At 41.0% G+C, this 13,618-nt stretch overlaps 1 long non-coding RNA gene across 1 annotated transcript in view; it reads right to left on the reverse strand.

Annotated features, from left to right (window-relative positions):
* Positions 1–9,526: 9,526 nt before the first annotated feature.
* The window catches only part of LOC106850783 (uncharacterized), a 173,681-nt gene continuing 169,589 nt past the window's right edge, over positions 9,527–13,618 (reverse strand). Inside the window, exons 11-12 of the long non-coding RNA XR_015805489.1 lie at positions 11,970–13,609; positions 9,527–10,147 (exon numbers count right to left, since the gene is read on the reverse strand). This is a non-coding gene — a long non-coding RNA (uncharacterized LOC106850783). The remainder of the gene's footprint in view (positions 10,148–11,969; positions 13,610–13,618) is intronic.

A 13,618-nucleotide genomic window follows, 5' to 3' on the forward strand; every position in this document is an offset into this window, starting at 1 on the left:
ATCTATTTTGCTGTTATTGACTCCTCCCACTCCAGAAGATTGAAAATTACCAGGGAATTCATACTTGCAAGTCTGAATTTCTACAACCACATTTTAAACAATGTTAATTTATTTATTTCTGCATACATTTCTGCATGTTTCCCTGTGTAACTCAAATTCTGATCAAGAGAACCAAACTTAATATAAGCATTCACTAGCACTCTTTAGTAGTCAAAGCCATCATTTTCCACACCTGTTACCTGTTAAGTGATTTATTTCAGGGAACAATGCAAAATTACATGCAGAAGAACATACTGACTTTCAATATTCCCTTAATTTCAGTGTTTTACTGAGGTTTCTGGTTCTCTGTGTTACAAAATTTACAATAGTGATAATGCTAAAATATTTTAAAATTCCCTTGAGACATTCAGATTTTTACCAACTTACAAAAAGTTCCTCAGAGTGAAACATAAGCTTTTAAGAAAGTACTTCAAAAGAAAAAAATAAAATACATTCTGACCGGCCTTTGTCATCCAGATAACAAAAAAATTAATTCATTGTTTGGACAAGCCAGTGAGTAAAAAGTAACTGAATTTTTGGAGGAGATCAAGTACTTAATACAACACACGATTTTTATCAGCTTTAAATTGTAGAAAACATATAGTGAATCCAAAATAATTTTAAAGTAAATATATTAGAAAGCTTATGGAGATTGTCAAAAGACATTTTTTAATGGAAGACTGCATAGCTACTCTTGCTTCCAAACATCACATGAAATATTTTCTTACTTCAAGCACACAAAACATTGAAAGTAAAAATGTTCTTTATGGAATAAAGCACAATAAATACTGTAAAGACCTAGAGACTGTGCCGCTTGAGAAAAAAATATGAGTACAGAGGTTGCAGTTTTATTGTTTCCATAGAACTGTATTTTACTTAAGACAAAGTTCAACTGTGCAGTGAGGGAGAACTAAAGAAAAGCAGCCCATTTAATGTGCACACTAACAGCTTCCATGAAAGAGAAGAGCAAAGACTGGGGGCTAAAGGAAAGAGCACTTTGCGAGACATGTGTGGCACATGGGGAGACTGCACTGTTCCTGGGGAGGGGATGACACCTTTGCCAGCTTTTGCTTCAAAGAATTGACCGGGACTGGCCTCTTCTAGGAGCCCTCAAATGTCCCCTCAGAAACCTCCCTTCACCCTTCCCTGTGGGGCAGGTGCCTCCCATGCCCTTCGTCTTTGCCCTCCCCACCTGTGGAAGAGGCAGGTGTGGTGGTGCCTCTGTTTTCTCAGCTCAGAGTTAGGTGGACATTGCCCATGTCTCTGGGCAATTAGCATTTTTACCTCTTCTTGGGCTTCAAGCTGTCCTGGGTAGACTCAGAATTTAGAAAAACTGGTGAAACTGGGGCAGGTGCCCTGCTTCCTAACTGGGAGACAAATGCTGCCAAACAATAGCACCCATGCATAGAACTCCTTGGGCAGAATTGCTACCAACCAGATTAGCCAATATTTGCTGTAGAGGGAAATCTGAATCATCTTTCCAGGATCTACGTTTATAGAGAAAATGGGAAATTACTCTAACTGACATGTGGAAAAACTGAAGTTCTAACTTCAAAAAAATACCAGCCAACCCAAGAAGCACCAGGGCAGCTAACAGCAACAGGCTGGTGCACTAAATATAAATGCTGCGATTTCAAATAGAAGACACCAACAAATTTGAGTTAGTACAGTTAGAATCACCACCAGCAATCAATATTGATATGTCATAGCTCTTTCCACATCACAGCATTGTGTATTTGGCTAAAACTGTAATTGTTCTCATATGAGGAAACTCAAAGTAAGGATGAATGAGATTATGAAATCCGCAGAATGCTTTCAAGAGATGCCAAATGGATCAATGTCATAAGAAGGGATTGATTTAGACAACAAGATTAACACCCAGAACGATGAAGCTTTGTATTTCATATCCAAATAAAGAAATGGAAGACTTAGTAAAGCAAATAACTGGAGAAATTGACACTTACTGACCAAGTTAACATATACAAAGAAAGATAATTGATATGAGCAAAATTTGATACTAAGATTAAATTTGCCAGTTAAAGAAATGCAGCACAAACCTCATTGTCAAACTAGGATTGCCCTTGTTTGGCTTTGCCATCCATGTCACTATTAAGACAAAGTGCAGGTGAGCACAACACATATATCACATGATTTGACATTGCACCAGGAGACTCACAGAAACAGTGAGCATAATAACATATAGCTCATGTGCTTGACAATTTGGTGTACATGCAAGTACAGATGAAGATTTTGGCCAGGGTTGCAAAAAAAATTTCTTTTCCAAATACACGTTTGATTCATCTGCTACAAGCACCAGGCACTTCACCCTAAAAGAGGAATCCTCATAGATCTCAACTCCAGCTTAAGTTTAAATGCTCGAATCTTGAAATATTGAAGGGATCTCAAAATATGAAAGGAATTTTAGTGTCACAACAGGCAACAACTACATTTACTGGAGTAAATTGCATTTGTTCATCAGAAGTCTGTGTCTCAAGAATTAAACTACAGATTTTCAACTTGATTAGCATTTCCATTCGGATATATGGATATGAAGGCTGGAAATATATGGGAGATAAAAACAGGTGTCTATACTTCTGAAAGCAAATAGACATCTAAGGGAACAAAACTATGGCAAGCATAAAGATGAATCTGTTGGCTTAACAACCAAAAGTTATTCAGAAGAGTAGGAGGAAATTTATAGGATATACATTAAGAATGAAAATAGAACATCTGCTAGGAAAGGGATATACAGGGGAGCAGGGCCAAAAAACATTACTCAACACAAGGAAAATTCATGAGGCTTCATAAGACAAAGGACAGAGAGGAGCCAGAAACAGACTGGACTGGCAGGGGCCATGCTCATGCCTGTAGCACATCTGAAAAGAAAGGGTCACCCTTGATGTAGGCTCAGATGAACTCTGACTGGACTCTACTAATTCAAAACTGCTTGGTACATTTGTTTCTAAATGAGAGGAGGAGTAAAAGAGTTTGATAGGGCAGTGCCTGTAATTGTGGTTCTTATGACTTTACTGACCAGTGCTGTGAACTCCTTCCTCTGTGTTGATTCACAGCCAGGAGCAACTGCAGGTGCCAACACCTCCAGTCACCAGGAACTGCAGCTGTCCCCTTTGTCCAGCCCTTTACATGTGGCTCTTGCCCGTGCTCTTCCCACCCAGACTATCATACCCACAGCCAGGAGTAGGTGGTGGAAAAGCCCATCTTTGCTCCCTTCCTCAGAAGAAATGGAAAGGCCCATGAGTGAGAAATAAGCCAAACAACTGTATCACTCATTAACCACACTGCTGGACAGCGAGAACCCCTCCCACTGCACAGAAACTGTCATTGGTCATTGTCATAATTTTCCAGTGAGGAATCTTCCAAGCAAAAATGCAATCTGACCATCCTTGAAGCTGTTCTTTTCGAACTTGTATTATGCAATATAGGAAGAATGAGGATATTCATTTAAAGCCCCTTTGGAAAAGCAGCTACAGTTCTACTTCTTCAGAGGATAATGAAAGGAACAAACTCTCACTGCCTCATGCAGAAACTTCCCAGGCTGGGTTTCTTTGTGAACTGGGCACTGCTGCCCAGGGGTGTCCTAAGTTTGTGAATTTGACCTCAGTATTTTTCTAACTTCACTGTAATATGGCATTGTGATTACATAAAACATATCCTGGAGTTCCCCAAGGCAACACAAATGACAAACCTACTATAGTCTTCCCATTTAGAAGAGTGTGATTACATCAGATGAAACAATTGGATATTCTAACTAATTTCTAAAATTATGCCTGGAGACTGGATTTTTGAGTGACTACTCCCTCATTTACATAAAAATTTAGGATAACCAACAGAAAATGAGGTTGTAAAACATGCTAACAGTTCAGCTCATCTCTAAGAGAGAAATTTACCAGTATGATTACAAAAGAATAACCTGCCATAATTTGTCTTTCAAGGATCTACACCCTTGTTATGTCTGAAAAGTAAGACAACCAAGACAAAACTAAGACATTTGTCATTTTGAAAGGGTCCCTCCTCAATACAATTGAGAAAAAGTCTCTCTCTGTGGGTACTTTTCAGATTCCTGTCCATGTTTTTCACATGCTAACCTGGGATTATCACTTGTACACTTATACGTTGAGGGACCAAGTAAATCCGTCTACTATCTTATTTTTACTGGGACTGACCTCCAAACAGAACAGGAAATCTCTTTGTAAGCAAATTCCCATAACCAGTCCCCTTGCTGTTTAGTCTGCATTGGATTAAGCAGTGACTTGCTTGCTTCTTTGATTGGCAACTATAGTACTATAAAAACAAATGTACAGAGCAAATCTCACCAGAAAAGCCTCCCAATCTGCAGACCCTTTCAGCTTTATTTGGACTGAAACTTGATGATAGCTCCACTAGACAGGAAACACTCACCCCTCCTTTTTAATATGGCACTACCAGGAGGACACATTTTCTCACAGACCAAGCAGTAGAGCTGAGAGCAGGGGAGAGAGCAGGAACACCAGAGACCTCCTATAATACGTCTCAAATTCAAGCTGTTGTAAGACAGCAGAAGCTGACAACACTATTTATTTAACCTACATTTAATTCTTTAATTGAGAAAAAACACGTTTTATGCCATGCTTGAAATTGGGTGAGATAAGGAGAAAGCAAAGCAAAAGTATCCCAGGCATTTTAAGCTCACCACATGGTAGAAGCTGGGAGGAGCAGACACTTGAACAGCAAACCATTTTTTTTGGTTTGTTTTCTAACTGGATATAACACACTGCTTGCTAATAACACTTTGCAATTCTGTATCACCCAGAAGACGCTCCAGGTGATTAGGACTCTGCCTTTGGTGCTGTAAGAATTCACAGATAGGCAGAGGGCTCAACATGTACAGCTCCATATGTACAGCACGCAACACTGACAGGAAATCTTAAGATAAACATACATGTGACAGAAAAGGAGTTGGGGGCATTATCCTGCTGTTCTGCAGCATATCTACCAAGTCGTGATATTTATATGAAGTGACCACATATTGAAAAGTCAAAGACATGAAATATTCATTTTTGAGACCAAATAAGAGATGCCACATAACTGACCTAGCTTTACACAAAGGAGCCACCAGCAGGTGTGAAGTGCAAGTCCTGCTCTTCTTGCATTTGTATCATGTGCATTTGACACTGCTCTCAAACTCAAACCTCACCAGCCATCCCAGCCAACTGCCCCAGTTCCTTAGAATCCTACAGTATCTTGAGTTGGAAGGACCCTTGAGGATCATTGGAGTCCAACTCCTGGCCCTGCACAGGACACCCCAAGAGTCACACTGTGTGCCTGAGAGCGCTGTGCAAACGCATCTTGAACTCTGGCAGGCTGGTGCTGTGACCACTGCCCAGGGAAGCCTACTCTACCCTCTGGTCCAAACATAACCTCTGCTACATATGTAATGTTAGGCTGTCTGTTTCAAAGCTGTGGATTCACCTCCTGCTGCTACCAGTACAACCATGGTCAAAGAATACATCCAAGAACTGGAAACTCTACAGGCAAGTACACGTGTGTATGTGCACAATTCATCCAAGTCTGGATGGCCACAGAAGAAAAATATTCTGATGTTTCTTCATCAAAATAAAAGATGGTGACAGGTTTGAAATTATGTAGCCACCTACCTGTGCGCAAGAACTGAAATCCAAAGGAGTCCTAGCACTTTGAGAAAGGAAAATCGCAGCTCCATACCTGAGTTATTTGCACTCCATCTGGGCCAGCTACACCCCACCAGGCTGAGGTCTCCTTCCTAAAAACCCCAACAGAAAAGACACAAATGAAACACCTGTGAGATTCTTTAGCTTTTTTAACTGAAGAAATGGAGATGGCCACTTACTGTGAAACAGCAGGCTATTAAATATAGGAAACACCAAGAAAGCCATGGGCCATTGCTTCTTCCTCCCAGTCTCAGCTATATTCTGACTTTTTATCTCACTTTCTTTCTGCTTACTCTCCTACCTGCTCCACTTGGCATTAGCTTTATTGTTGACCTCCAAAGTTTCATTTTACAGGGTGAAAAGCAGGAAGGGGTAAATGCCTCCATCCCATTCACCTGATTCATATTAGCCTGGAGCACTTTTCCACTCCTGCTTTCATATGATTCATCTGAAGGCAGTTAAAAAATACTAGAAGTATCTTGCTGGCAAAAAAAAAAGGAGCTGTCTCGTGTTGGCCTGCACCTTCCTTTGGTGTAGGGTACCTACATTAGCCACTTTTTGTGAACATCAGGTCCTGGGCAAGATGGCCACAGGCTGATTTGCAGATCAATCACTGAACTTCTTCTCTGAAAGAGAAAGAAGAAAAGTTAGGCTTCTTAGTTAGTTTTCTGGGATGCCTGAAAGCCTTTCCTGGAGCTGGCATCAGCTCATCCCCACCAGCAGGGCTGCTCACAAGGCTTTCTCCCAGCCAGCTCTGGGGGTGGCTGGATCCCTTCACAGGATGACATAACTCACTAAACCTGCAGAAGGCTACACCTGCCAAGGGTGTGGGGGGGAATCTTCCTGGCATTTTAGGAAGCTGAATTGCCTCAGCAGAGGCTGGTGATGCCAGGACTGCCACAGGAGAGGGCAGGACTTGTGACCGTGGGGTGAGGGAGAAGGCAGCAGGGATGGCTGATTTGGCCATCTGGAAGAACAGCCTGAGACTCCTGCCAAATGCCTGGATCACCAGGCTGGAGGCAGAAAGCTGCAGTGCTCCCAGGCCCTCCCTGCTGAAGCTGGCTCTGTGCCTGGCACCCCAGGATGTTAACTGGGACAGGGAAACAGAACTGCTGGCTGGACAGATGGACACAGGGACACTTGCCAGCTGGGGCAGATCTCCAGGGACATCCCTCACGCAGCCAAGAGAAGCTGGTCTACACTCTGCAAAAGAGCATCAGCCTCATCTGGGGAAACCCTCGTGATGCCCTAGACAGATAACAATTCTTGCCTTTAGCTTGGAGCTCAGCAATAAGGAGGAGTGTTCCCCCTCCGGCAGAAAAAGGACCTGATGGCAGGTGTCCTGTCACTGTGGAGAGCTTAGACTGAGGTTAAACCACTATTTCCAGCAGTTGCACTACTTTTGGGGTTGTGGTTTTGTTGGGGGGGGCTTCCCAAGGGATATTTTTCAGAACTCTCATTGGTAGATGCCATCAGGGGTTAAACATGAGCTAAATATCTACTTACTGAGCTCAGGAAGGGAAGAGAAGAAAAAAAAAAAAAGAAGAAAGGAAAAACAGAGGCAGTCCCAGGCATGCCCAGGAGCAGACCTCTGGGCACCTCAGGAATTTTACTGGCAGGAACATAGGCACTTGCAGACTTCAGACGCCTCTAGGGTTAGGCAGTAGCTGAGCAGGGGTTTTGAGGATCTAAATATTGGCCACAAATGCCTACAAGGCAGTTAGGCAGAGCTTACATGCCTAAACCTTTTTTGTGGCTCTAGCCCTAAACTAATATTATGGAAAATACCAGCAATTATTAGGGACTTCTTATCAGATTGGATACATATTTCCTTTGCATAACTTTGCCATGGCCTCATTTATGTGGTGCTTAGAGAGGATGAATACCTGTTCTGCATGAGTAATTATGCCAAAGGCTCGTGTGAGGGAGGTAGTTTATGACCGCTGAGTAAGGCCAGCTACGTTTACCTACACAGCTCCAGCATTCCAGCTAAAAATGGCTCTTACCACTAAATCTCCCTTGTTGCTCTGTTTGCCTGATTGCAAACAGATCCCAGAATATGCAGTTGCACTGAGATGATTGATGCCAAGATGCTGCAGTGAAAAGGAAGCATTCTTTTAAGTGTTATCACATCCATGAGCATAAGCAAAGCCGCGTCACGTGACAAAATGTAAATAGAGCATTTCTTAGAAAAGCCATTTATTTGCCTCCATGATTTATTATTCAATGACATGTAGGCTATTTTTTCTTTGTTACTGGCACTCATGTTCATAATAACAAGGTACTTGACTTGAAGGTATTTGGCCAACCCTTCCAAAGTGCTATGTAAGCAGTAATCAGAGAGAGCTAGGTCCGTGAGTCAACAAATTGCTCTCCCATGCTGATCAAACAGTCTTGGCATCTCTATAAAAAAATACAAAAGCAGATTTTGGGCCGGCTTACCCAGTTTTCTCTCTAAAATTATTTATTGTATTTGCATTTGGCAGAGTTCAGGCTTAAAATAACCAAAAGTGACAGTTGTTTTATTAATAAAATTTTACATGTGATTTTCATTTACGTTTAGAAGGATAAATGAGACAGCAAGTTAGCCTCCAAAGTTTTTGTTGCCATAAATTTGGTTTCATTTGCTCAACCTAAAGGCAAATGATTCCCTCATTTTACACCATACAGCCTGCAGGAGAAAGCAGTCTAATACTTGGGTCAAAGCCAGTCAGATCAGTAGAGTTGAGGTTTATTGTGAAAAGCTTTTATTCCAGCCTACACCAGGTTATTACTACTAAAGCAAGTAACAGAGAGATTGCAGAAGCAGCAGGCCTTACCAGGAGGAGAGACTAAGTGAGATTTTGATTCGATTTCCATCATATATGCTCACAAACCCAGGTCCTGAATCCAAAACACATATTCCCATGCTCAATATTGCTACTTAACTGTGTAAATGAATGTTTTAAAATGAAATATCTTTAGTTGTGGATCATCTCACTGCTTCTGTGTGCAAAGTGAGTAGAGCTGTGTGAATAATTGCATTTCTTTTCACTGTAACTGCTGAATTAAAAATATTTTGTAAGGTTGCATTAAGCAGATGCAACTTTCCTTTCTCCCCCTGCTATTATTTGTTTCTGTGAAATGAAAAGAGGAGAGCCTCATGTGCACAGAAAAGCTCCTTCTGATCCCCAAAATGAAACACTTCGTTTTTGGACACATGTAGTAAAAACAAAGGAAATTTAAAGGCTGAATTTCATAAAGGAAGAAACAGTGTTCTCCCCTTGTGATTCGGTAGCCAGTATGCAAGAGACAAATACTTTGGTTTCCTGAGGTCTTTGAGGCTTCCATCTCCATTCCCTGGAGATGCACTTACCATCCCTCGGCTTAAGGGGGACCACCAGGCTGCGGCTTTCCATGCAGCCAGTCTGCTGTGCAGCTTCTCTCTGTGCTGCCTGCTTTGTGGTGCCCCAGACATGGAAACAACTCACAGGGAAATGAGGTGAGGCGTCACCACCTGAACCAGCTGCCTCGAAAGCAACAGGTTATCCTGCTGCAGACAAGATGCTGCCCCCGGGTACTGCTCCGCAGGTGGAAGCTCTTCCAAGCACCCTCCTTTTGGCTCTGTTTTGGTTTGTCTGTGCAGTAAGCTGTTCCCTGAACCCAGAGGCTCCTTCATTCTCAGTGAGGGAGCCCTTCCCACCAGGTACACAGTTATTCTGCTTTTTAACCAAAGGGTTACTTCAGCATTTGGTTTCTACCAAAGGGCTGTTAAAATAGTTTCACTTATTGCAGGACCACAAACATCTGTTAATTATGGGTCTGGGGTTTACTTATTTATTTATTTATTTATTTTAATAGCTAGGTCTTATTGACCTTCACTTAAGCACTTTTGAATATTTTACTCTATATAAAGACTGCAGTGTCGAAAAGTGCTAACAATAACCATCATGGGAGTCTTGGATTCAAAGACAGTTTGCAGACCTCATTAAGCCTAGGAGCTTGCCAAGTCCAGTCTTTTCAGTTCAATGGAACACTTCAGTCCCCTCCTGTAGCAAAGCAGCTGCTAGCAATGGAGGCTGCCTGGCATGGGCAGAGAGAGCTAAGCTCACTCAAGGAGACTCACTGGTACCAGAAGACCAGGAGTCACACTAGAAACAAAAGAAGCTGTGAGAAGAAACTAAAAAGCAGCAGGATGGCAAGGCTTTTTCAACATAGGGCTGATCAGTCAGTGAAGCAGAGTCAAGATCTCTGGGCTAGACGAAAGTCTCCTGGTTGTTTCATGTCACGGGCAGCATGACTTCTGTACAGTCTCTGTGCAGTTACAGGGATAATCTTGATCAATGCAGAACAAGACTGGCAAGGTTTTCCAAGCCCAGCTAGAGATGGGCTAGCACACTAGGAGGTCTGCACCATGCCACTGGGAATTCTTGTCTTGTATGCTGGAGAAAAGCAGTTATTTGAGAAGTTTCAAAAAAGTAAGATAAGCAAAATCAACTCTTCAAAGAGAGCTAAGATGCTTTAGGCATTCAAAAGATCGAAAAGCCAGACTCCATATTTGCATACTAAACATGGAGGTAGGAGAATGCCTCGAGTTAGACAACAGTGTTTCTATTATTTTCAGCTCTGTGTGGAAGGATTGACTACAGGCACTCAACTACATCAGTCTGAGTGAGGCAGATCCCTTTTACATTGTCAGAGGAATATGCACAGTTTAGAAACTTTCAGTCTAAGGGAAATGAGAAGCATAGTGGCATTGTTATTCTATCAGGGAACTCAAAAATAAGAAGGAAATTAACAGATCCACAAAAGAATTGAGGCTTCTGAATCCAGCACTATTTAGGAAATTTTCATCTGTGAGGGAAAGGAAAAGTTGTGAAAAACATATGACAGGTATCCTGATTCCCAGGATGTCCATAAAGCCCATCCTTCATTCCTTGGGTCATTCTCAGCTCAGGATGTTTTCAAATGAGTATTTTCAAAGAACAGGTCTTCTTTCCTCTCTACTTGCAATGAAGTTACAAAGATGAACCCTCATATTAGCTCAGCACAACTCCTCAAAATTTGTTTGCCCCGAACCACTCTATTGTATTAATGATTATCTCCATATTTGTATTCAGCCATAGATCCTTGCAAGTACTAATCCAGTATAAAACCCAGAAGCTGCCCAAACACAATTCCCAAGTGCGATATAAGTGAATATCTCTCTGTGGCATAGCTTTTAACAAGTTTTATAGAAATAAGAAAATAATACAAGATTTGCACTGGAACAAAAATAAAAGATAAAATCCCTTAGCGAACATTTTTGAGACATTGTTTTTGCATTTAATTTAAAGCTTCCTAGTGTTTATCTCTTCGGGTGGGATTTTACAAATTAACCATGGGTGGAACACACCCCACTTTGTAATTCCCTTATCTTACTTAAATAGGAGACAGATAGCAACTTCTATACATGCTCACACCTTGATAATAGAAAACAGTGATATACTGAAAATTTCCTTATCGGCTCCAGTTCCCACACAGGTGCTTTTGGTGATAAACTATTGAATGATATAAACAGTGATTTCAGGTAAAAAGCAACAATTAGTCAAAAAGAAAAGAAAAATTAAAAAAAAAAAACCACAAATTAAACCACCTTTCCTGAGTATGATTTAGAACTGAAAATACTCAAATACAAGAGTGTAAGTGTGAATTTTTTCAGTGAGGCACATAATCCTTTGGACTTCCTTTTAGTAATGCTTGCTGTCACCTCTCACAGCCCATAGGCAACTTCTCTTCCCTTTTGAAGTGATCTTCATGGGCAATTCACAGATATGATAAGGAAAAGTATGGTATCCCCTTTGGTGTCAGCCAGTGCAGCTCTGTCTCCAGTCATATCTCTCCTATCATCACAGATAGGGTGCACAACTATTCCTGAACAACACTGGTAGGAGAGTTATTCTGGAAGAGGAACTACTGAGAAAGCTCTCTCTCCATTTCAGTTCTCCTGGGATTGTTCTTTCAGATGTAATAGAGAGCATTTAAATGTATTTCAACCAGCCAAACTGTGTTGCTGCTATTGTGCAATGAGTGTATCCAATACCTCAGGCCCACAGAAAATGGTAAAAGTTTGTGTTCTACATTGCCTTTGATTATTTTCATTTTTTTATTCCAAAGAAAATCTTTATTTTATAGCCCTTACTAATTCCTTCCAAACAGATCAATAGAGACACCCCCCCCCCAAAAAAAAAGAAAAACCAAAACAAAAAACAAGAAGATTCATACCTGTTGTATACCTTTCATGGCCAAGTCTTTCCTCCTGTGAGTGCCACAGCTTTCTGGGTAGTGCCACTAGGGATGAAACTGGAAACTTGAGCATGTGATTATGCTTTCAAAAATCCACCCTCTCACAATTTTCCACCATCTGCACTAATTATCCAATAATGGTATCAACGAAGATTAGTAATTCATAAACCCCTTCATGAAATATGGAGGAATAGAGAATCAGTTTAACAGAAGCAGGAATTCAAACATACATTAAATTTCACAATAAATATTCCAAGGTTGTGTCTCAGGCTTTTTCCAGAGCAACATTCACTATGCTCTCTGTCAGGACAGGACTCTGGCTTTGCATTTATTGCATTTATTTGCATTTATTCATGTGGCACCCACAGGATTCAGTGACTGCACTCAGCCAGGCAGACATCACCATGACTGGACAAGAGTACCAGACTCCTCAGTCTAAAGGACAGCACTGCCCTTCTCTTATCAATTCTCTTTAAAATTTCTGTTAACTTACAGGGAATAGAAGTACTTTCAAAAAGTGGTAATTATGTTTTAGGGGAAAGAGTAATGTTTTTTTCTCAGTGGCTTTTAGATTATTTCTATAGAACCAACAGAGTCTATTGAATAGGGAAATCCATCTTAGATTTTATATCAGACCTATCAAATTTCTCTGTTATTTCTGCCTTATGTGCTTTCTGTAGTAGTTTTATGTCCCAGTTATATTCTCCACATATTGGTGTCAACTGAACTTCTGAAACTTGGAGTTAGATACCTGGTTAATAAGTTTGGGTTGTTTTGGGTTTTGTGGCTTTTTGGTCTTTTTCTTTTTTTTCCATTCCTTTTACCAAAGCCCACCCAACAGTTTAAAAAAATGATCTTCAATGTTTTCCATAGGTCAGCTGTTGTCTGGGTAGGTTTCTTCTGGCATCTACAAGAGGTACCAAGTTAATGACAGGGATTTCGAGGTCCCGAATTACTAATGTGAATTACTAATTGAAGGATCCAGTTTCTCAATAACAGATGCAAGATGCCACTACATAGGCACAGCATGCCACTGTACAGTTGAACAGCATCTTTAGCACTTTTACTTAGCAAATATTGCTTTCTCAAACCCTCAAGACAGATGGTAGTAGGAATTTAGACCAGAAGTGCCACTGGCAGAACATCTATTCCAAGCACAATTGTACAGAGTATCAAATATATTTGATTATTCCTAAGCATTCTTGATAAGCATCAGATATGTTTAACACTCCTCAAGAAATCTTTTCATAAGAACAGGACCCCATAGGTATAATTAATCATGCATTAACCAAAACAGAATAAAGCTCTTGGAGCATCTTTGCATTCTTGAGATCTGTTTTTATTTGGAGTGGCCAAAAGCAATCACGTAAGTGTTTTTTATTCTTGTTGCAGTTCTTGTAACATGAATGTTGGCTGTGGATTATTCCTCACACTCCAGCACCACCAGTACTGTCTCATGTCACTGGCTCTTCCTTACTTTGCTCAGTCAGGGTCCAGTTGGATGCCACCATCTGTCACAGTCCACAAGGAGGCATGGGGTCTGAGAGTGGATTCTCATGAGAAAGAGAGTAATGTGAACAGGAAATGTCCCATCAGGAATCCTTTCTTGGGACGGGCTCCTGTGGAAA

The sequence above is a fragment of the Sturnus vulgaris genome, chromosome 1 (assembly GCF_052056855.1).
Source record: "Sturnus vulgaris isolate bStuVul1 chromosome 1, bStuVul1.hap1, whole genome shotgun sequence".
In the NCBI taxonomy this organism is placed as follows: domain Eukaryota; kingdom Metazoa; phylum Chordata; class Aves; order Passeriformes; family Sturnidae; genus Sturnus; species Sturnus vulgaris.